The 22470-nt window shown below is 39.6% G+C and overlaps 1 protein-coding gene and 1 long non-coding RNA gene across 3 annotated transcripts in view; one reads left to right on the top strand and one right to left on the bottom strand.

The window, feature by feature from the left end:
* CADPS (calcium dependent secretion activator) overlaps positions 1–22470 on the bottom strand; it is a 494336-nt gene that overhangs the window by 298309 nt on the left and 173557 nt on the right. The gene's annotated exons all lie outside the window — the stretch shown is intronic.
* Positions 1992–22470, top strand: part of LOC143656974 (uncharacterized) — a 54326-nt gene continuing 33847 nt past the window's right edge. The window contains exon 1 of the long non-coding RNA XR_013162665.1: positions 1992–2319. This is a non-coding gene — a long non-coding RNA (uncharacterized LOC143656974). The remainder of the gene's footprint in view (positions 2320–22470) is intronic.

The following is a 22470-nucleotide window of genomic DNA, read 5'->3' as shown; positions in this document are numbered from 1 at the left end:
TCAGTACTTCTCATTGTCATCAGTGACTTATTGTGCAACGATGCACTTATTGTGCATTCTCCACTGTTGGGGACTGTCTTTGAATGTGTATTTTTTTTGTTTATATTCCCATCCTGCTATTTTGAAATCAATCACTTGAACCTCTCAAACTCCTGTCACACCTCTGCATGATACAGAATAAAAACACTTATAGTAGAAATCTGCTTTTTTTGTTGTCCAACAATGGAACCCTTTTCTTCTAGTAAGGGTGCCCTGCTTTTCTTTTAGTGAACCACCGCTCCCTAATTCCATCTTGTTCTGGTGGCATGACAATTTCAAGCAAGTTATAACTTCACAGCAATTGCCCCACATCCCTAATCCAGGATAAACCAAAGGCATAAGATCCAATAAAGCCAGTCTGACCATTTCCTGAGAAACACAGTTGCAAGCAGAGGAGTGCAAGGACAGAATTAAGTTGGAGTTGAGTTATTCACCTTTCAGAAACTGCCCAACTGTCCCTGCTGAGAAGCTCACAGCTGTCCTGGTCCTGTGCTTCCCAAGTTCTAGTTGCTTAATTCTTTGTTTTAAAAAAATATCTGTTGTCTAAGTTAGCTGGAATCAATTTAAGGTACTTACTACCCAAGTACTCTCATTGTGCTGTATCTGTTTAAGGAGACCTCATTGGTGAATTTTACTAATGACATGAGCAGTGGAGGTTAAGATGGGAAAACTGAAGGTTCACACGATTAACTAGGAACATTATTTGCAAACATCACCATTAAGTATCATCACAAACACAACCCAAGATAGTCTCCCCCAGGCTCCAGGAGAGCTGGAGCTCTTCACTACTATATTCGCAGCACTTAGAGAAGAAGTTGACACACAGTAGGTGCTCATTAAATCGATGACTTTACTGCAACCAGGAGTAGATGCTCCTGTCCATCAGGCAGCCACAGAGAACTTCACATTTTCTTCTTCATAAAACTCCTTTGAGGTAAACAGCGGGTTCATTAATTTATGGACTGGCCAGTCTGAAACTGAGTCTCTAAATAACCTTCCAAGGCCACAGGGGAAGTCAGTGCCAGACTTGGCAATAAAATGCAGCAGCTCCAAGAGCTGTTCTTATCTTCTCTGTATAAATTAAAAGAGGCACCAGGGCTGTCTTTCTCTGTTCACTGCAGAGGTGTGGTAAGCAGACTTCTCACCCAATTCTGCTAGGGACCTACTAACCTCATGGGGCTTTTGACCTTAGTGTCCTTCAAATCAGAAACCCAAATTAGTTGTTTGACGTGTGTGTGTGTGTGTGTGTGTGTGTGTGTGTGTGTGTGTGTATGGGGGGGAGGGGGAGAGAGAGAATATAAAATAGGGAAGAGACTGGAAAGGAAACCCTGCATTCCTTATCACAGAATTTCTTAAAGGGACAGTTACCTGTACATGGAGGAAAACAGCTCAAAAATGATTCTTTCAACAGCACTCAGTAATGGTATCTCCTCCTCTGGAGATGCCAGGTTAAGATAGCGAATGAACAGATAGTACGATCCTTTTGACAATGTGGACTTCTATTGTGAAAGGTATATATAACTCCAGATATATGTGGCTTTTCTTTTATAAACACTGTCCATCATTTAGAATCCATCACCTGAATTCTCAACCCCACTGCCTTTACAATCTGCTAGTACTCTAACTTTTAGAATATGGATGATAGTATTTCAGGCCAGGTTGTGAAACTCTAGTCTGCATCAGAATTGCCAGGGGGGCTTGTAAAAAATGTAGATTCTCAGAACTCACCCCAAACCTGTGGCTCTGAATTTCTAGGGGATGAGACACCAGCCCCTGCATTTTAAATCCACTTTCAAGGTAAGTCTTCCAAGGTATTTAACAAAGGATAAGAACTGCTGAACACAAAAGAACCATCTGATTCAGAGAAGGCAAATGCTTGGCACACTTATTATTACATTGTTTCTTCTGTACTAGAGCAGCCCTTGCTAATTCACCTCTGCACTCTTTCCCACAGAGCCTCAAAACTGCTTACCAGAATGCTGCCACTTGATCAGAGTTGGCCCAGGAGATAGAAAGTTATTTGTTGACCCAGAACATAAAATCTGCATGCGTTCAGATTTTTTAAAATAGGCTAGAACCCCTAAACCATATCTCATAGCCTATCACAAACATAAACCTGACCCTGTAACTATGCTCTTGAAGGATGCTGTTCCTTTTAATTCCTACTGCCACCACCTTAGTCCAAGCCACCAGCACTGCTCTCCAGGATGGTACAGTTCCATTCTACCTGGTTTCCCTCCTTGGAATCTGGCCCCATATAAGTTCCCATCTACAACCAAGGTGAGTTTTTGTTTTGTTTTCTTATGCTGTATAGCAGGGTCACATTTCATTATTTTTCCATGTAAGTATCCCGTTATTGCAGCACCGTTTGTTGAAATTTGTTGTTGTTGTGTGTTTGTTTTGTTTTGCTTGTTTGCTTTTTGGTGGGGGGGGGGGGGAAGTGTGTGGGCTAGAAATGAACCTGGGTCTCCTGCAGAGTTTTTATTTCTTTTTAAGAACGAAATCTGTGGGTACGGTTTTTGGTTTACATTTAATTTACAGATTAATTTAGGGAAAGTTGACACCTTTATAATATATATGTAATAAATATATCATGATATAAAGAAATAGAATATGGAGAAACCGTCAGTGGCTCTTCTTATACTCAGAAGAATCATGGCCTCTCAGCAGGTGCTCTGTGACCCCCACTAGCCTCTGTAGTCTCCAGTGGAGTCACCACCCATTACTGACCTTTCTGTCTTTTTCTCCATTTTTTGAAGATCAAGTTATTCCCCTTTGCAGAGCCCCTGCACTTTCTATTTCCTCTGTCAGGAATCCTCAGTTTCTCCCTATCCCTTAGGTCTCAGCTTAAATTACCTGCTGCAGAGAGGTGCTGCCTGAACACTCTGTCTCCTGTAGTTCTCTCCCCTCCCCACTGTACACCCCCTGGTGACTTATCACGGCATTTTTTTCATCTCTTCCCAGTCTTCCTGTGTATTCACGTGTCTACTTTCCCATCCTGGGTGGTAAGCTGTGCCCTGTGAGGACAGGCACCGATCTGCCGTGCTCATCAAATGGATCCCCAGCACCGAGCATCCTGCTGGGCACAGAGTAGATCCTCACTACACATTTGATGAAAAATGAATGGGGACAAATATTCAAATATCCTCCCTCCTACCGTTTCTTACACCAGGATGAGCTAAAAACAGAACACTCAAGCTTCTTTTCCATTTTATGATCCACATCAGCTAAGTTTATGTTCATCAGGTTTAGCGAAATATTTAATGGATGGCTCACGTGAAGGCTTACTACAGGGCATGCGCTGCACAGGAGGCCATCTAATTAATCGGGTGGACAAAATGGCACGTTCTGCCACTACTACTTGCCTAATCTGCTGATGGCAGAGACCAACATTGAATCCTCAATATGGCACCATGTCCAGCGAGTACCAGTTAGCCACCCCGTGGCAGGTTGATTACTGTAGACCCCTTCCATCATGGAGGGGACAGAAAGTTGTCCTTATAGGGGTAGACGAATATTCTGAATCAGGATTTTCCTTGCTCACAATGCTTCTGCCAACATCACCCTCTGTGGATTCACGGGATGTCTGATCCACCATCAGACCTTCTGTACAGGATTGCATCTGATCACAGAACACATTTCACAGCAAAGGAAACACAACAGTGGCCTCAAGCCCATGGAATTAATTTGTGTTACCACATATGCCATTATCTGGAAGCAACGGCCTGACTTAAAAATGGAATAGCTTACTGAAGGCTCAGTTATGTTGTGGTCAGGAGAGGCAGCATCCTAAAAGAATGGGGACCTATCTTACAGGATACAGTACATGCTCTTACTTATAAACCATCGTATTTTATTGTTGACCTCAGCACCAGAGTAGAAGGGCCCAGGGATCAAGAGTGAAAGCAGGAGTATCTCTTCTCACTATTACACTTAATAATCCACTCAACAGAACATTTTCTTCCTGCCCTGTAATTTTGAGCTCTACTACTTTTGAGGCCTTAGTTTTTCTTCTCCCTCATTATTTTATGCAAGTTTTATTGGAGGTTCACTCTATGACTTAGTCTGTAGATAACAAACTTCAGGTGAGACTATAGTTAACAGAGACCAGAGATGGATAGGATAGCTCCCTTCATTTTTGGGAGAGGATGGGAATGTTTGGTTCATGTAAAGGATAGTGATATTTTGTGAGGTAGCATCATAGAGTTGTTTTGCTTCTGTATGAAAGTTCAAGTATGCATGGAAGAGTGTGTTTTGATGCTCAATAGCCAAACTGATGGACTGGGCCAGTAATTAAGTTGCTGTCTCAGCCTCCAACCCATCTTTCTATACTCAGTTGTGTGATCCTGGGGCTAGGAAACTGCAAACCACGCATCTCCTCTGCCAATGGCGGGGAGCTAGGGGAAAGTTGCAAGGTGGGAAGCCAGAGAAGTTACCTTGCTCTTTCCTGTTTGTTCCTTTTCTGTGAGTTGCACCCCAGCAAACATTTTTTATCCAAGCAAGAGCAGTGTCTTCCCTTCACAGCACCTGAATCCAGTTTGCAATATTTTCAACACTTACAGAACCAGCCGCATTGCACTCCCCTCTCAGAGAAACCAACACTGATCACCAGACATCCTTCCTCAAAGGTTTTGGTGCCAGCCTCATAGGACACTGCCTCTGAGCTCAGAGACAGTTGTTACCTCTATGATACCTTCAAGTTCTCTTTTTATCTTTCTAGTGACCTGGATAACTTTATAAATAGCTAATGATCCTTAAAATTAAATCCTCTCTGTTCAAATAAGTGGAATGGCTTCTGTTTTCTGACTGGTCTTACCAATTATAGACAGAAAGCAGAGGGGTGATAGAATCATTCAGAGGAGAGGGGACACAGCAAGGAGGCAGCCCATTGGTAAGCTGAGCTGATTTACTTATCTAATAGGCTACCCAGAACAACATGGACGTGGGACAAAAACCCCTGTTACTGAAAGAGAAGGTGTTCTCTGTCAGGAGAGAACGGATTGTACTCCTTAGTCCTGCACTGTCAGGGTAGGGGCCTCACCTCCCATCTCTGTCTGTCTGGTGGTCCAGAGAGGCATCAGTCAGGGAGCACACCAACCAGAACAGGCACAAAAGCATGTTCTGATGGGTAATGTTCTAGAGCACTCCTCACTGCTATCCTTGAATGTGAACACTGGCCTTCTATTATAATTCCTGACGTGAGAACATAAACTTTACAGCTTATAACACACTTTCACAGATCACTTGACTCAATCCTTAAAAGCACCCTAAGAGATAAAGCAAGGCAGTCAAATGCATCGGCTTTGTGATACAAAGACTTGGGTTCAAATCTTGGTCCAACTAGTAATGGAACTTGGGCAAGTTATTAACCATTTTGTTTCTTAGTTTCCACTTCTGCAAAATGGACATCCCAGCATTGCCCGCCTCCTAGTGCTGTCGTAATGGTTAAGAGAGAGAATGTACCTGAAACACTCAGCATATTGCCTCACACAATCAATGTTCAAAAATGTTTGCTATTATTTTGTGGATGAGAAAAGAGAGAATTGGAGGGGTGAATTTGTTGACCAAAGTTAATAAGTGATGAATCCAGACCTCGGAGTTGTCTTTGCATTCAAGATCTTTCATGATTGGAACTACCTAATTAGCAGAACATTTCTTCTGGAAGCCTCCCCACCAGGGACCCAGGAATCTGGCCTATCTAGGTGTGTTTTCCCACGCAATGTTCCACATTTAGTTTCCCATGAATGAATTCCTGCTCAGGGGCAGCTTCCTGGAACTAGGAATTTTCACCCAGTGTTGGTGTGATTCAGAGCTCATTTTTTAAAAACCTTTTTGGTTCTCACATTCCTCAAGTAGAGTGTACATTTCCTGCACATCAGCAGTTTGTGACCTCAGTTGCACTTTGAAATCACCTGGGGGACAATGATATTTGGGTTCTTACTTCCAGAGGTCCTGCTTTAATTGAACTGAGGAGATGTGACCTAGGCATTGATCATTTAACAGAAAATTCTGAGTCTACTGTAAACCAGGGTTGATATACATTGTTCTAGGTCAGGGCGTTGACAAACCAAAGCCCATGGACCAAATCTGGCTGATGGCCTATTTTTTTTAAAATAAAATTCTGTTGGAACACAACCATACCTGTTTGCTTATATACTGCCCATCTCTATTTTTGGACTATAACAGTAGAGTTTGGTAGTTGCAACAAGAATCACACGGCCTGCAAGACTTAAAACATTTACTATTTGACCTTTTATCGAAAAAGTTTGTCAACCCTTGTTCTACAGGTCTCTATGATCTCTACAGGTCTTCCATCTCTATCATACTATGAGTCCATGATTCTTATCTGGTAAATGAGATAATACATTTAAACTTTTTTCTAACTTTTTAGATCACAACTTAGAATACATCTGTGGTGGTCTTAAAAATATGTCTACAAACTCTTTGATAGTCTTCCCTTCAAGAGAGGGAGCCTAATTCCTCCCTCTTTGAGTATGGGCCGGATTTGGCAACATGCTCCTAAGAAATAGCTTACAGCAGTGGGGATGGTTGTTGACTTCGGATACAATGTCATAAGAGAGCAGTGTGTTTCCAATTTGGTTGCTCTCTTTCTTGGGTTGCTCAGGGGATTAAATTAGATAATTCAGGTCAGGCATTTGACATAGTGTCTGGTACACAGTAAGTGTTCCTTGAGTAAATCTAAATTCTCAGAATTATAATCATCATAACTGGATTCTTGATAATGGCTCACTTCTATTGGGGATGGTTTTGCATTTTAAAGGAGGAAATTGAGGAGCTTATCCTATGACTCACTGGTGTGATTAAAGTGGGAATTCTAGGCCTAACATTTAACATCTATTTAGCTCTTGCCATGCATGAAGTTATGTGTTTGCATTTGACAAATCTGTTATCCCTTAATCCTCACAGTAACTCTGTGGAGGATATACCATTACTACCTTCAGTTTACTGTTGAGGAAATGGAAGCACAGAATTGTTAAGTAATGTCTCCAAGGTGACAGAGCTAGTAAATTGTAGAAGCTGTAAGGATGCCCTTAATTGGATTCCAGAGTTTAATTGGATTCCAGAGTTTGCAGTATCCTCCACATCAGTCCTCTCAGACAGGAAAGGGAGCAGTTACGCTGGGGAATAGTTACTCTTGCTTATGGTGTGAGGAACGGGGGTCCAGGTCTAGTAAATTCCAGCACAGAGGCGAGGGGCCATCTAACCTAAAGGTGCAGGCATGGAAGGAATGTGGGTGGGAGCAGAGCTCCAGGCCTCTTCCAGGGAACCATGAAGGCTCTGGGGAGTCTCTGAAGAGCCTGAGGACAAAGTGGTGCTTTGAAGAGATGCCCTTCATGCCAAGTGATTTCACCAGTAGGTTCCTGCAGACTCACACCTGGAGGCATTGCTTTGAGGCAAAGATGCTGTTCAGAGAAGGGGGCCTAGCAGAATGACTAAGGACTAGCTATAGCTTTTGTTTCCTGGCAGAGGAAGGTTTGTTCATTCATTCATAGATTCATTCATTCATTCAAATGTTTGAATACATATTACACATCAAGGACTGTGGGAACACAAAAATACATAAAATGTGGTCTTTGCCTTCAAGGAGCTTGAAGACCAAAGCTTAAGTGACCATTAACAATGCTACGGGCTGAACTTGACAGAAGAGCAATGAAGGAACTGCTGTGGATCTTGGGCTGGGGAAGCTCTGGAGGATTCAGTAGAGGAGGAGAGATATTGTGAGATCAGTTGAGCTCTATTGTCAAGGAAAAAAATGGATTGGTGATGATGACAACATAGAAAAGGAAGCAAAAGTGAAAAATATGGACTCAAGCATACCTAGGACTGAGAGGATGGAAGAAAATGGAATGCAAGAGTTATTAGGATGGTTTAAAGTCTATTGCAGGCAGTCTCTGTCCAATGGAACTTTCTGTTATATGGAAATATTTTAACCTGTATTTTCCAATATGGTAGCCACTATGTCCATATGACTTCTGAGTGCTCGAAATGACAGTGATATAATTTTAATTAACTTAAATCAGCTGTATGTGGCTAGGGCCTACTTATTGGGCAACATGTATGGGAGTTAAACACTTTGTATAAATTATCTCATTAAACTCCCATAATGACCCAATGAGGGAGGTACCACTGTCATTGTCAATTCATGAATGAGGAAACTGAGGCTCAGAGAAGTGAAGTCTCTTGCCCAAGATGACAAAGCCAGGAAGTGGGATTTGAGCTGAGATATCCTGGCCCCAGGCCCATGTTCCCAACTGCTCCAGAGTATGTTAGCATATCTTCTGGTAGAGAGATGCTTCATTATATTACAGCCACTTTATTAAAAGCTTAAGAGAGTTCAACAGAATTATTTACAAGGTATTACAGCACCTTGCTCTTTAAAGGAATCCGTGTGTGAACACCCTGATTCAACTCTTTGGTAAATCTAGAGGATTCTGCTTGAGACAATTCACACCTCCAACTGAGTGATCCTACTTAATGAATTCTGAAGATGCATTAAACCACTTAACAGGCTTAAAATTCTGCTCTGCCAGAAAGGAGGGATCTCTTGCTGGGAACAGAGGAGGGCTCTGAGTTAACCTAAGGGAAATCAGTGGGCATTTTTTTTTACTTTCAGCTTAAGAAACTGGTGTTGCACCTCACAGCTGGGGACTCTGTAGTGTGGATTTGAGAAAGCTCCTGAGAACATCTTTCTATAATCCTCAAAGATTGCTGACATTCGGCCAGTCCAGCCAGGAAGGTGAAATTGAATTCTGATGCCTGCTTTTGTTGTTGTTGTTATTGTAGGATTAATACAAGTTCTAGAGAGAAATCTGAGAAGTGGCATACCTTAGGGAGGGAGTAAGAATGAATCACGGGCTATACAGATTTGAACCAGGGGCGTGGTACAGGAGACCAATAAAGGTCATACAATGTGTTACTGCAAGATGAAATGCAGGCAGATCCTACCAAGATGAAATGCCTGGTCATATTTCCCCTTAGTTGCAAAGGGGCAATTTTGAAAGACGAGTAAAGATTCCTAATGAGCCAGTCGGTACATAAAATGCAATTTTCAATCCAGTTGACCCATTGCTATAGAAAAGCATATTCTTCGGCAAGTCCCCTCATCTAGAAAAAGCTATCCAGAAGTGAATTTCTAGGAACACAGGGAGGTTTTAATCAAGCAATATTTGGCCCTTCTGCTACAGGACTCAGCTCATTCCTTCCACCATTCATTGGCGTCTACTCCACGTTCGGCAAGATTTTACATACTGAGGACCCAGCAATACATGAGGCAGGAGAAACCTCTGCTTCTCTGGGGCTTACATTCTAGTAGAAAAGGAACACAAGAAAGAAGAAAATTAAAGAAGACAATTTCAGATAGTTATAAATAAAGAAAAGACGGTGTTATGATATAGTGCTTAAGAAGTATAGGGGCATTTCTCCTACCTGAAGGAAAGGAGGTATCTTCATTCTTTACTCTCAGATAATACTGCCCCCTTGCTGAATCTGTTCCTCCAGTCATTCCTACTAAGTCATAGCCAGGAGATGCTTGTCTGTGCTATATTCATGTGAATATAAATTCGACTTTCATTTGACTCATCCAATTATTCCCATATGATTTAATGACATCTAAAAGATATGTGCTGCCATACTTTGGGGTCCTATTTATTCCAATTACTGTTTTATTTCTTTACTTTTTTGTTCCCAACTAGAATCCCTAAATTGGTCTTCCTTTCACCTGGCAGGCTTCCTTTTACCTGCCTACCCTGAATTGGATTTAGTGCTAATGATGATGGATCTGTTACACTGAAATTACAGAGGTCATCCTTGACACGTGCTGGGCATTATTTACACCACTTTGCTTCTCTTGCACAAAGCAAGTAACACCAGCCATTCCTGGATGGGTAAAAATGAGCCACCAAATTTTAGCAACTATAGGTAGATCCAGTGTCAAATAACACTTACACTTTCTCCTTTTAAGGAATTTGTAGGTGTTCTGTAGACCATCTGACAATCTATCAATCATTCAACCATAGAATGGAAGGATCCCTTTCCTCCTTTTCATTACTATCAATTCTGGGAAGCCCATTGTGGGGAAATGCCCTCAGGGGAGTAGCAAAGTGGAGGGATTGCACGCACAGAAGTCCTCATGCAAATCAATCAAGCCCAGCATACCCGGATTTTGATTACGTTTGGGATTCCAATTTGGTATTAGAAATAATCTATGACAAAAATAGTATTTCTGCAGGTAAGAATGAAAAGCTGGCTCTATGAGAGACTTGGTAAAATTGGTTTCTGTTGCTGGGTTTTCCTCCTTAGTTTGATCACAGACTTTGCAGTGGGTTCCTTTACTATTTGTGAGGGCAAAGAACAAAAGGATTATGTCGGCTTTGCCTCCAGCAAGGCTCAACAGAGTAGAATGCTCAGAGTAGATGTTTAATAAATACATCCTAAAGGAACGAAAGAATCAGAAGCTGATAATGGAGTCTGAAAGGACGATATTGAATTGATACATTTTTATAAAGGAGGCGATGAGATAAGGCTTCGCTATCTGGTATACTAGTCACTAGTTCCAAGTTTTACCAAGAACCTGAAATTCAACTAAGTCCAAATTGAGATATGCTGTAACTGTAATTTCAGATCTCAGACTTAGTTAAAAATTTTTTTCTTTTTCTTAAATTGATTATGCTGAAATTTTAAAAATGTATTGTTTTACATAAAATATACTATTAAAATTAATATTGCCTGCTTATTTTTACTTTCTTTAATGTGGCTACTAGAAAACTTAAAATTAAATATGTGGCTCATACTCTATTTGCATTGGACAGAGCTAGTATAAGAAAAGCATAGAGCATACTGAAAGCATTGAAATCAGAGGAAGAAGACAGAAGCAGCCAAGAGATAACAATAATTATATTTCTCTATGTGCGTGTGCATTGTATTGAGAAAAAATATCAATATGCATGTTATTGATGTTTATATTATATGTGTTATATATAATATTATATATTATAATATATATAATATATTATATATTTTTGTGTCCAGCACTGTGCTAAGTATTCTATATGCAAAATCTAATTTAATCGTCATGATCCAAGGCTACGTATATTATTATTATCCCCATTTTGCAAATGAGGAAAGTGAAGTCTCAAGAGCAGGTTAAGTTACCCAAAATTATTATAAGTAAGTAATGCTTTAAACCAGCTTTCCTACCTCCGGAACCCACTCCTTTATATTCTGCCTCCTTTTCATATAAGAGCTAGGCATTTGAAGAGGGTAAAAAGCATTGAGAACTCAGAGGCTGAGTTGGAGAGTGAAGACTCCTGTAGAAATATTCTGTCCTTCCCAGTCTTTGTTAGGGCTCTCATCACACCTAATGAAGAAACAAGTTCAGGCACTTGCAATTCTGCTATAATTGTCTCCACTGTTGGATCAATGCTCAAGCAGAAAGCTGAGCAGCTGTGGCATCTGCAGTAGCTGAGCAGGATAAAGAAAGGGCAAAGGCGGTGAGAGGTGCATTGTGCATTTTGACTTTCAGGGAAGCCCGAGGGACTGGAAGTCAAGCAGAAAGCAAGCGCCTATACAGAACAATTAGTTCTCTCTTTGCAAGGGCCCTGCCCTGGAGAAGACTGTGTGGACAGGAGGAAATGAGCTCCAATGCAGGAACACCTTCCCTTTCACTGCAAAGGCGTTTGAAGGTACTTGCCAGAGCTAACTCAGACAAAGCTTCCAGATTCGGTCTTCCAGGATCTTATAACTAACACTGGCTTCAATTAGGGTGTTTCTAGCTCTGGCTCAGACAAAGGGTGTGTTGAAGCAATAATCTGACAGCTGGGGTCACTCCCTCCTTTTTTCTCCTTCTAACACAGGCCCACAGCAGGGGAGAGGGGGAGGTAGAACTACATTTCCTCATGAATTATCAGACTTCCAACCCGTTTATATAGATATTTAGAATTGCAGACAATTTGCAGCATACTGTGCTGGTGGACAACTTTGCTTTGGGGGAGTTATAATGTGCTGGAATCCCTACTCCCACATCAGTCAGCTATTGCACCTTGGGGAAAGTTGGTTAACATCTCCGATCTGCAATTTCTTCCTCTAAACAAAAAAAAAGAGTTTTGTTTAGCACGTCACCTCACAGGATTGTGTTGATTAAATTACAGTCTGTATTTGATGTGCTTGGCCCAGTAGCTCATACATTCAATAACTAATTGTTGCTCTCCCAACAGGTGCCAGGTACTTTGTCAAGCCTCCTGTTATTGTCCTTTAAGCAGACCCCTTAAGTCCCAGCCTAGAACTATTAAATCACAATCTCCAGGGTGGAGCCTGGGATCATATTTTCACCGAGTTCCCCATGTGGTTTGGAGGTTGGAACTGCCTGCACATTAAAATCAACTGGGGAGCTTCTTAAGAAATACTGATTCCTGGTTCCCACGCTAGACTAACTGAATTGGAATTTTCGTGGTGGGGCCTCGGTATTGTTATCTTTAAAATTGAGGTATAAATGCATAAATCTTAAATGTACAACTCTATGAATTTTTATGATAAACCCATTTAACCACTACCCAGATCAAGTCATGAAATATTTTCCATTTTCTAGAACTCTCTCTCATGCCACTCCCAGTCAGTAACGTCCATTGCCCCTCCTGTTATTTATTTTTTAAAAAGCCCCTTGGGTGGTTATAATGTGTAACCTAGGGTTGAGAAGCACAGATGTGGATTCAAGAACATAGGGATTTCCACTTCTCCCACCTCCCCCCACATGTGTGAGCTTGTCATTGGGCAATTTATTTAGAGGTGATAGAGAATAGGAAAAAATGGAATGAATCTCAGTTGAGTAAATTATCAGGGAAGGTAGGAAATGAAACACTCTCAATCTACCCCAAGTTTATCATCACTGAGTACCCATGCTCACTGCTCCTTTTAATTTGTGACTTATGGTTTCTTTCATGCCTATTCCTTCCTGATGAATATCAAGATCCCTCCAGTGAATGGCTACCTTTCTGGGGGCTTGTGCCCCTCCCCAGGAAGCCAGACACTGGCTATTGCCCCAGTAAGAACACAAAGGAGGCAGGGTTATCAACCTCTTTTGTGCCAAGAACTCCTAGGTACAGTCCAGCAAAGCCTATAGACTTCTTGTCAGGATGTTTTCAAATGCATATTTATCGAATTACAAAGATATATACAATTACAAAGAAAACCGATTTTATTTCTATACAGCTTCCCCCCAAATTTAAACCTGGTTAAAATTTGCTTATTTACTAACTCATTAAATAACAAAACCAGCAGCAAATCTATCTATGGTAATTTTGATGCAGAGGTGAGTGTAAACAATATTTCAAGGTATCAGCAACACCTCCTAATATGATATGCAAGTCTCTGTTAGAATGATTATAGTTTGTCCGCTATATTCATAATTGAAGGAAATGATAAATTTTAAGTAAAGGTTAGCATGATGGTTTGAAATTGTTATGTACCCCAGGAAAATCATGTCCTTTAATCCTGATTTAATACTGTAGGATGGGATCTTTTTGATTAAGTTGTTTCCATGGGGATGTGATCCATTCAATTGTGAGCTTTTGATTGGGTCATTTCCATGGAGATATACCTCTGCCCATTCAAAGCGGGTCTTCATCTGCTTACTGGAGTCCTTTAATAGGGAACCATTTTGGAAAAAGCTTCAGAGCTGACACAGACAGAGATGTTTTGGAGATGCAGAAAAAAAATGTCCCGGGGAAGCTGTTTGAAATGAGAAGCCAGGAGAGAAAGCCAGTGGACTCTGCCATGTGCCTTCCCAGCTGCCAAACAAACCCCCCAAAGTCATAGGCCCTTTTTTGAGTCTTAGTTTGGACCTTTTTATGGCCTTAGAACTGTAGACTTGTACCTTAATTAATTCCCTTTATAAAAGCCAACCCATTTCTGGTATATTGCATTTCTGGCAACATTAATACACTATAGCAGTTAATAAAAAAGAGATGTGATTTGTCCCCCCAAATTAGTTTACAGACTGCCTGAATCCTATATATATAGACTCTCCCTAAATCCTCTCTGTGAGACAATTTCAAGTTCTTCCTGCCTTACTGTCACTTTCTGAATCATAAGCTATTAGCTATTGAGGGTGATTAGCTTGGCCACGTCATTTGTTTTACTGACAAGGAAACTGAAGAATGGAAAACTGGAGGTAATGTCCAGGACGACACAGCTGGTCAGTGGGATTGTAAACCAGGCCTCCTGAATCATACTTTGAAGGTCTTTCTACAAATCAGAAACTGAAAACAGCAGCCCTAAGTCAGCTGGACAGTGCTTGTGGTGTGTTTGGTTCAGCCTGGGATTTCCAAAACATTTCAATTAATTGCCAAAAGTTAAAAAACAAAAGATTTTTACATGAAATTCCAGATTTCTTGTTTCTTCTAAGGAGAGGAAACACACACACACACACACACACACACACACACATACACACAAAGGGAGAGCTGGAAATACCTTTTATTCTTGTATGACTTGGGCTATCCCTTAGACTAGGCAGGGCCTCTCTAGTTCTCCACAGTCTCCACCACTCCCTATTGTATCCCAACACTGGGAGCCATCAGTTTTATTTATCACTGTGCTTGTGCTATTATTTTTCTTACATTAGAGTTCAGAAAAGTAAATTATCTTTGTCCTCATTTCTATCAAAAGCAGAAAAATGAAACAGAGGGCTCTATGTGTCAAGAAATAAAAGAGTAAACATATTCTTTGTGGAAGTAAAGAATGGCCTTACATGTTTCAGGTGTAATCAAAGTATACCCTGAGTCAAAAGTATGTTGTTTAAAATGTCATTAATAAACCACTACTCTAAGAACAGTAATTTTCTCAACTCTACTTTCTTTTTTTGTGTTACTTGTTTACACCCCTAGTTAATTTGTTCTTTCTTCATGTTACTAGCTTATATCTCAGTGACAATTACGCATGAGACCACACTTTACATTTCCAGTTTCTGATGCCTTGCCTTCCTCTCTGGGTTTGACCCATAGTATGCTCTTGAACTCTACAGTTCTGAGACGTTCCTGAACTTGAACTTCATCCTTGGTTTTCTCTGCTCTGATAGCAATAATATCTTGTGTCCATGCCAACTACTCCTAGCAGTTTGTAATGACCTGATTGTTCTCTGGGTGCACCAGTTTTGCACTTTTTTTTTAAAATCACAGTATTACTTTATATTCTAATGGCCTCTTGCATATCTATTATTTCTCACCTATTATGATGTAAAATATGAAAGAGAAATTCAGTCCTCTTATTTTTTTTTGTCCTCTCAAGCCAAGAAACACTGACAACTCCACAGCAGCTGCTTGATAGCAACTTTAAAAACCAACACATTTCTAGGTAACTGCCTTTCAGTCCTTCTAGAGGATCTATACACATATATTTACAAAATCGTATCATACCACCAATTTACAACTTAGTATTTGCACTTAAAAATGCGTTTTGGACAACTTTCCATATCAGGAGATAGATATACCTCATTCTTTAATAAGTACACATAATTGCATTGCATAGATATGTCAAAATTGTAGACAATTCTCCAACTGATGACAGTTTGTTTTTAATTTTTTTTTGCTAAAAGCAACATATTTCTTTTAGCATATATATGAATATCACTGTAAGGCAGATTACTATATGGGGAATTCTTGGGTCAAATGGTAATTTATGAGTTAATTTTGACAAACATTGTCTTATTTGTCTTCCAAAAAGATTGTGCCAATTTGTATTCCTGCCAGCAAGGTGTGAGGGTATTAATAGCTGCAATTTTCAACTCTAGGTATAGGCAATTCTTTTTAATTTAATTATTGGCAATAAAATGGGTGAAAATTCTGACACAACTGACAAATATGAATTTCTTTGATTATTAGTAATGTTGAGAACTTTTTAATACAATTATGGTATATTTGTATTTATTCCATATTTATGTCTTTGGCTCATTTTCCTGATTTGTGTTATATACACGTTTCTTAAATGATGAATTAAAAATGAAGCCTTGTTGCTTAAGTTTGGATTTCACTTCTTCAGCTTGCATCCTTAATTTGATTAGTTAGGAGTTAAATCATTGCTCAGATGTAAAATGAGAGGAGCTGAATATCCTTTTGGAAGGAGGAATAATACAAATAAAACACACTTTTAAAAATATGTAAAAATATAGCTGTTATGCATATTATCTTGGTTCTTCCTTTTGATTCCACCTAAGAGGTTTGGCCCTGAAAACCTTCTCTATTCCCCTACGACCTTGACAGCTGGTCATAAATTTTGCTCTATAGCAAACCTCTGGCATAACTTGGTTTCATTACCACAATTTTGGGCAAGATATAACTGGCCATAAAGGTTTAGATTCAAGGTTATAAAGTTAGTGGATGCAAATAAGCTAACTTCTGACCTGGCTAATTCTGAAAATTCTAGAGGCATAAAGTCAAAACCCAGAAGAATTCTTTTCATGGTGAAGGAATCCCTAATGATCATATAACCTTGCATTATGGCTGAATAGCTGCTCATTTCCTCCTTTTTACTATATAATGGTCACCATTTATTGTGCTTTTACCAAATGCCAGACCTTGATCTGTATTATCTTCTTTAATCCTCATTAAACCACTGTGAGATATTGTGAGGGGCATTTGTTTTGTTGTGTTGTGTTGCTGTTTGTTGTCTAAACCATTCCTCTCCCTCCTGGTAACAGAACTCCAATTTCCTACAGGGAGATTTCTTCCCAGAGAGACCTGGCAATCAAGGAGCCTTGCCAAGGAGTAAGCATGCAACCCAAGAGTTGTCAGTAACTCTCCTAGGACTTGCATGCTAGAGAGCTGACCTATCTCAGGGGTGGTGCTCTGGGGAGACATTTCGTTAGTTCCTCTTACATAGACCTTTATAGCAGCTGTGCTTTCTGCCTCTTATGAACCTAATTTTCCAGCTATGTCATTGATTCTCTGAATTCTCCATGTTTTTCAATGTCTTTACCTTTATTCATTCATCCAGAGTATATACACATTATTATTTGTCCATTTTACAGGTGAGGTAATGGAGGTTCATCCAGCTAGTAAGTGAAGGAGCTGGGAACTACCAAAAAGTCTGTTTGCTACCCTAAAGCTCTTAAGCACTGATATGCAATTCAGGTCATAAAGTTAGTACAAAAGAAAGGCAAGCAAGAAAACAAGCAAACCTTGGATGTTTCTGTTAATTTCTCTGTTACAAAGATTGACTTAATCCTTTCTTACAAAACATTGTTCAAAGAAATTAAAGATGACCTAAATAAATGGAAAAACATCACATGTTCATGGATTGGAAGGCTTAGTATTTGTAAGATGGTAATACCACCCAAGGGAAATATAGATTCAATACAATCCCTATCAAAATACCAATGGCTTTTTGGGCAGATAGAAAACCTGATCCTTAAACTCATATGGAATTGCAAGAGCCCCGAATAGCCAAAGCAATATTGAAAAAAGAAGAACATATTTGGAGGCTTTATACTTCTGGATTTCAAAAGTTACAAGGAAGCTATAGTAATCAAAACAGCATAACACTAGCACAAGGCTAGAAATCTGCACCAATGGAACAGAATTTAGAATCTGGGAATAAAATCTTGTATCTATGGCCATTGATTTTCAACAAGGGTGCCAAGATTATTCAACCTGGAAAGAAAAGTCTCTTCAACAAATGGTGCTGGAACAACTGGATACAGACAGCAAAAGAATGTAGTTGGACCCTACTATATAACCTATACAAAAATTAACTCAAAGTGAATCAATAACTTAATTATAAGTGCCAAAATTATAAAAGTTTTAGGAAAATTTAGGGTCAATCTTCATGACCTTTGACTTGGCATTGAATTCTTAGATATGATGCCAAGAGCACAAGCAACAAAAGAAAAAATAGATAAATTGGACTTCATTAAAATGAAAAACATGTGCATCAAAGGACCCATCAAAGTGAACACAACCTACAGAATGGGGGAAATTCTGTGTAAATCACATAAATCTGAGAAGGGTCTAGTAGTCAGAGGATATAAAGAATTCTTACTTTACTTGTGGTAAAGTGAAAAATGTACCTGACAAACACATGTTCTTAATCTTAATCTGTATCCCTATGGGTGTGAACCCATTGTAAATAGAACCTTTTGAGGTTAAGGTGTGGCCAACTGAATCAAGGCAGATCTTAATCCATATTACTGGAGGCCTTATCATGTGAACCCAATAGTCACAGGAGCCAAAACAGAGAGACATCAACATATGATGGGAGGTGGAGATACAAACTAAGAAATCCCAAAGATTGCGCCAGAATGCGGCAGACTCCAGGAGAAAGCAAGCCTTACTGACATCTTGATTTGGGGTTACTTTTAGCCTCAAAACCATGAGCCAATAAATTCCTGTTTTTAAGCAAAAACCAGTTTGTGATATTTGTGATTACTCTGGCAAGCTAAGACATTCTCAACAACCAAAAGACAACCCAATTTACAAGTGGGCAAATGACTTGAATAGACATTTCACAAAGAAGATACATAAATGGTCAATAAGAACATAAGAAGATGCTGAACATCATTAGTCATTAGGGAAGTATAAATCAAAACTACATGAGGTACCACTTCACACATCCTAAGATGGCATGTATGTGCTCACTCTCACGCACGTTCTCGCTCACTTTCTCTCTCTCATGTATGTATGTGTATAATTTACATAAATTCTTTAAAAACAGAAAATAAGTTTATCAAGGATGCGAAGAAATTAGAACCCTTATTGATTTTTGGTAGGAAAGTAAAATTGTACAGTCACTGTATAAAACAGTTTGGATGCTCTTGAATAGTTATACATAGAATTACCACATAACCCATAAATTCCACCCGTTAGTATATACCCAAAAGAATTGAAAACAGGTATGCAAATAAACACTTGAACACTGTTCAAAAGAGCAGTACTACTCACACAGCCAAACGGCCATCAATGATTGAATGTAATGATTGAATGGATTAACAAATGATTATAAACACATACAATGGAATATTATTCATCCACAAAAATTAAATATGGCACATGCTACAACATGATGAACCTTGAAATCGTGCTGAGTAAAAGAAGCCAGACAGCAAACATTACATAATACTACATGATTCCATTTCTATTAGATATCCAGAATAGGAAGATCCAAGAGACAGTAAGCAGATGGATGACTGACAGGAGTTGAAGGATGTGAGGAATGGGGAGTAACTATTTAATTGATATACAGTTTTCTTTGAGGTGATGAAAATGTTTTAGTTTCTTGTCTATTAATGCAAACGTCATGCAATGAGTTGGCTTAAACAACTGGGATTTATTGGCTCATGGTTTTGAGGCTGGGGAAGTCCAAAGTCAAGGCATCATCAAGGTAATGCGTTCTTCCAGAAGACTGTGGCATTCTGGGGCCGGCTGCCAGCAATCCTTGGTTCCTGACTTTTCTGTCATACGGCAATGCATATGGCGGCCTCTGTTGGCTTCTCGGTTCCCTTGACTTCCAACTTGTGGCTGCTCCCTCCATGGCTTTCTCCCTCTGTGTGTCTGAATTTCATTCCACTTATTAAGGACCTTAGCAATTGGACTAAGACCCATCCTGATTCAGTCAGGCCACACCTGCCCTGAAGTAACCTGATCACAAGGTCCTATTTACAATGGGTACACACACACACACACACACACACACACACACACACACACACAGAAACGGATTAAGGTTAAGAACGTGTTTTTTTTCAGGGTACGTAGTTCCAAGCCACTACATGGGTTTTCTTCTGAGGTGATGAAAATGTTTTGGAACTTGATACATGTGGCATTTGCACAACATTGTGGATGTACTAAATGCCACTGAATGGTAACTTTAAACTCATTAGTTTTGTGTTATATGAATTTCCTCTTAATTAAAAAGAAAACCCTTTTCTTAATGAAGCAATTACATACATGACATTAAATTGCTTTGCATCATGGTTAGTTAATTGCTCATTTTGCTCATTTTTGCTACCTGAAACTGTGTAATTTGATAACATTGGAGAGATTGTTTGGGGTACCAGAATCGCCATTAGGTCAAATTCAGGGTTCTAACAAGGGGATGAAGCATCCTTCCATATCACTTCCTTAGAACTGCCCTTTAGCTATGGGGAATGGAGAATAGATGAAATCCTGGCAAAGCCAACCACTGCAGGGCGGTACTGCCCGAAGGCAAAGGGAAGGACTGGGGGGAGGAGAGAGAGAGAGAGAGAGAGAGAGAGAGAGAGAGAGGTGGTTTTATGCAAAGCAACATACTTCCAAGAGAAAAAAGAGAAGCCTGTATACAAAATGTCATTGGCTAAATCATGTAGATGGGTAGGAAAAAAGAAGTTAAAAATAAGGTATTTGTCAAAATTCACAGATGTTAACAAGATATGACAATTTAGAATCTTAAAGAAGGCATCTAAGAGCAAAATATTCTTGTTATTTTAAGTCTTCCCTCATGTAAAATATCTTGCAGTGTGTGATCGATTCTTTTTTTTGGAGCCAGTAAAATTTTTATTGAAAAAATAATTACAGATTATAGATTTTAAAAGAGATGACATATTTTTCACCAAGTCACAATGTATGGCCCTCATTTGGATAGCAATTCAAACAAACTGTAAATATACATATATGTGCAACAATCAAGGAAAGTGACCACATATTTGATATTAAATTATATTAATTTTAGTATATTATATTATTCAATATAAATGAAAAGGAACATTTATAAATTTGTTTTAGCTGTAATAATGGTTTTGTGGCTATGATTATTTTTGAGTCTCTATCTTTTAGAGATACACACTGAAATATTTACAGATGATATGATATTTGAAATTTGCTTCAAAATAATCTGAGGGTAGGGTGACTAAGTGGAAGCAAAGATGAAACAAGAATGGCCTTGAGTCAATCTTAGGTGCAGGTGATAAAAGGTGGGCGATGGTTATTTGAGAGCTCACTATGCGATTTTCTTTTCTTTAGCATATGTGAGAGATTTTACGTAATAAAAAGGTAAATAAATAAAAGGAGCAAAAGCATTTCTTAAACTGGGCATAGGTGTTCAATTTTATTATTCTTTAAACTTTGTGTTTACATAATATATACTATTTTGCATATATGAAAGATTTCATGTCATGAATTTATTTAATTTTGCCATTGTTTGCAATATTTATTCCACTTTGAATGCTCATTGTGATTCAGCTGTGGGGTCTTGTGCGTTATTTTAACTCTCTGTATCTGTTTTCTCATGTTTGAAAGAGATAATGATAAAGCATACCCTCTAGGAATTTTTTGAAAATTAAATTAACACTACAAATAAAACACTTATTCAATGCTGAGATATTGTAAAAACTCAAGTGTCTACTGCTATAATTATAAATAGTTTTTTAGGATGTTTATAACCGTTTAATGACTGTTCCAAGCACACCCCTCATTGGGCTGCATATGAATTCCACGGTGGTGGAAGTTGGTGAGCCACCCAGTCACACAACCACATCACTATTCAGTTTCCAGAAACCTGGACACCAACCAGCAAGAGGTCAGAGAAAACAGCACAATCACTTAGCCAAAGAAGTTTCCTAGGAGTCTTAGTTTCCTTCTTCCTTTTCCTCTTCCTGCTCCCCTCTAAGAAACTCATCCAGCAGTGTGGATGCTGGGATGGGAGTAGGGTAGGGGAAATTCCCACTTCAGCTGCACAATGAGGAGTGCTGCAGGCACCAGATGCAATAGAAGGCTCTGGAGCACAAACCTGGGTCTGTGATTTTGTGGCCAAAAATCATCCTTATTTTCTCTTGTACCTCATATGCCACATCCAGTCTAGCAGTAAATTCTTATTGGCCAAATTCTGTATTTTCTGCTGCATCTGGGAGATTCTCAGTGTCTCCAAACCACCGTCATCACACTGGCCGCTGCATCGCTTTCCTCACTGGTCTCCCAGCTCCATGCTTGCCCAGCCTCCGGTTGCATCCCCACAAAACAGCCAGGGTGCTCGTCTCAAGGCATAAAAAGAAATCTTAGCCCTACTCTCCTCAAAACTCACTGATGGTTTCCTGTTACAATTAGACAGAATTCAAACTGATTACTAGATCCCCTAAGATCAGGATGCTGTCCCCCTCTCATCTCATTTTTTACCACTTTCTGCCTTGTCCCCTGTGCGCCTCCGACCCCTCACACTCACTGTCGTCTCAAGTGTTTGGCATTTGCTATTCCCTCTGCCTGGAAACTCCACTCCCATCTAGCTCATCACTGCCTCCTTCTCATTATTTAGGTCTTGCCCAAGTTTCAGCTTCTTTGAGTGATTCTTCTGATTACTCCAACCAAAGAAAACCTCTCCTCCCCTTCTTGTCTTAACTGCTCCACTGCACTTACCACCGTCTGCAACTATCTGACTTCTTTAATTATTTACATGCTT

This window comes from Tamandua tetradactyla, chromosome 15, assembly GCF_023851605.1.
Source record: "Tamandua tetradactyla isolate mTamTet1 chromosome 15, mTamTet1.pri, whole genome shotgun sequence".
In the NCBI taxonomy this organism is placed as follows: domain Eukaryota; kingdom Metazoa; phylum Chordata; class Mammalia; order Pilosa; family Myrmecophagidae; genus Tamandua; species Tamandua tetradactyla.
Note: the sequence above shows the minus strand (reverse complement) of the source record. Positions and strands in the feature narration are given on the sequence as shown.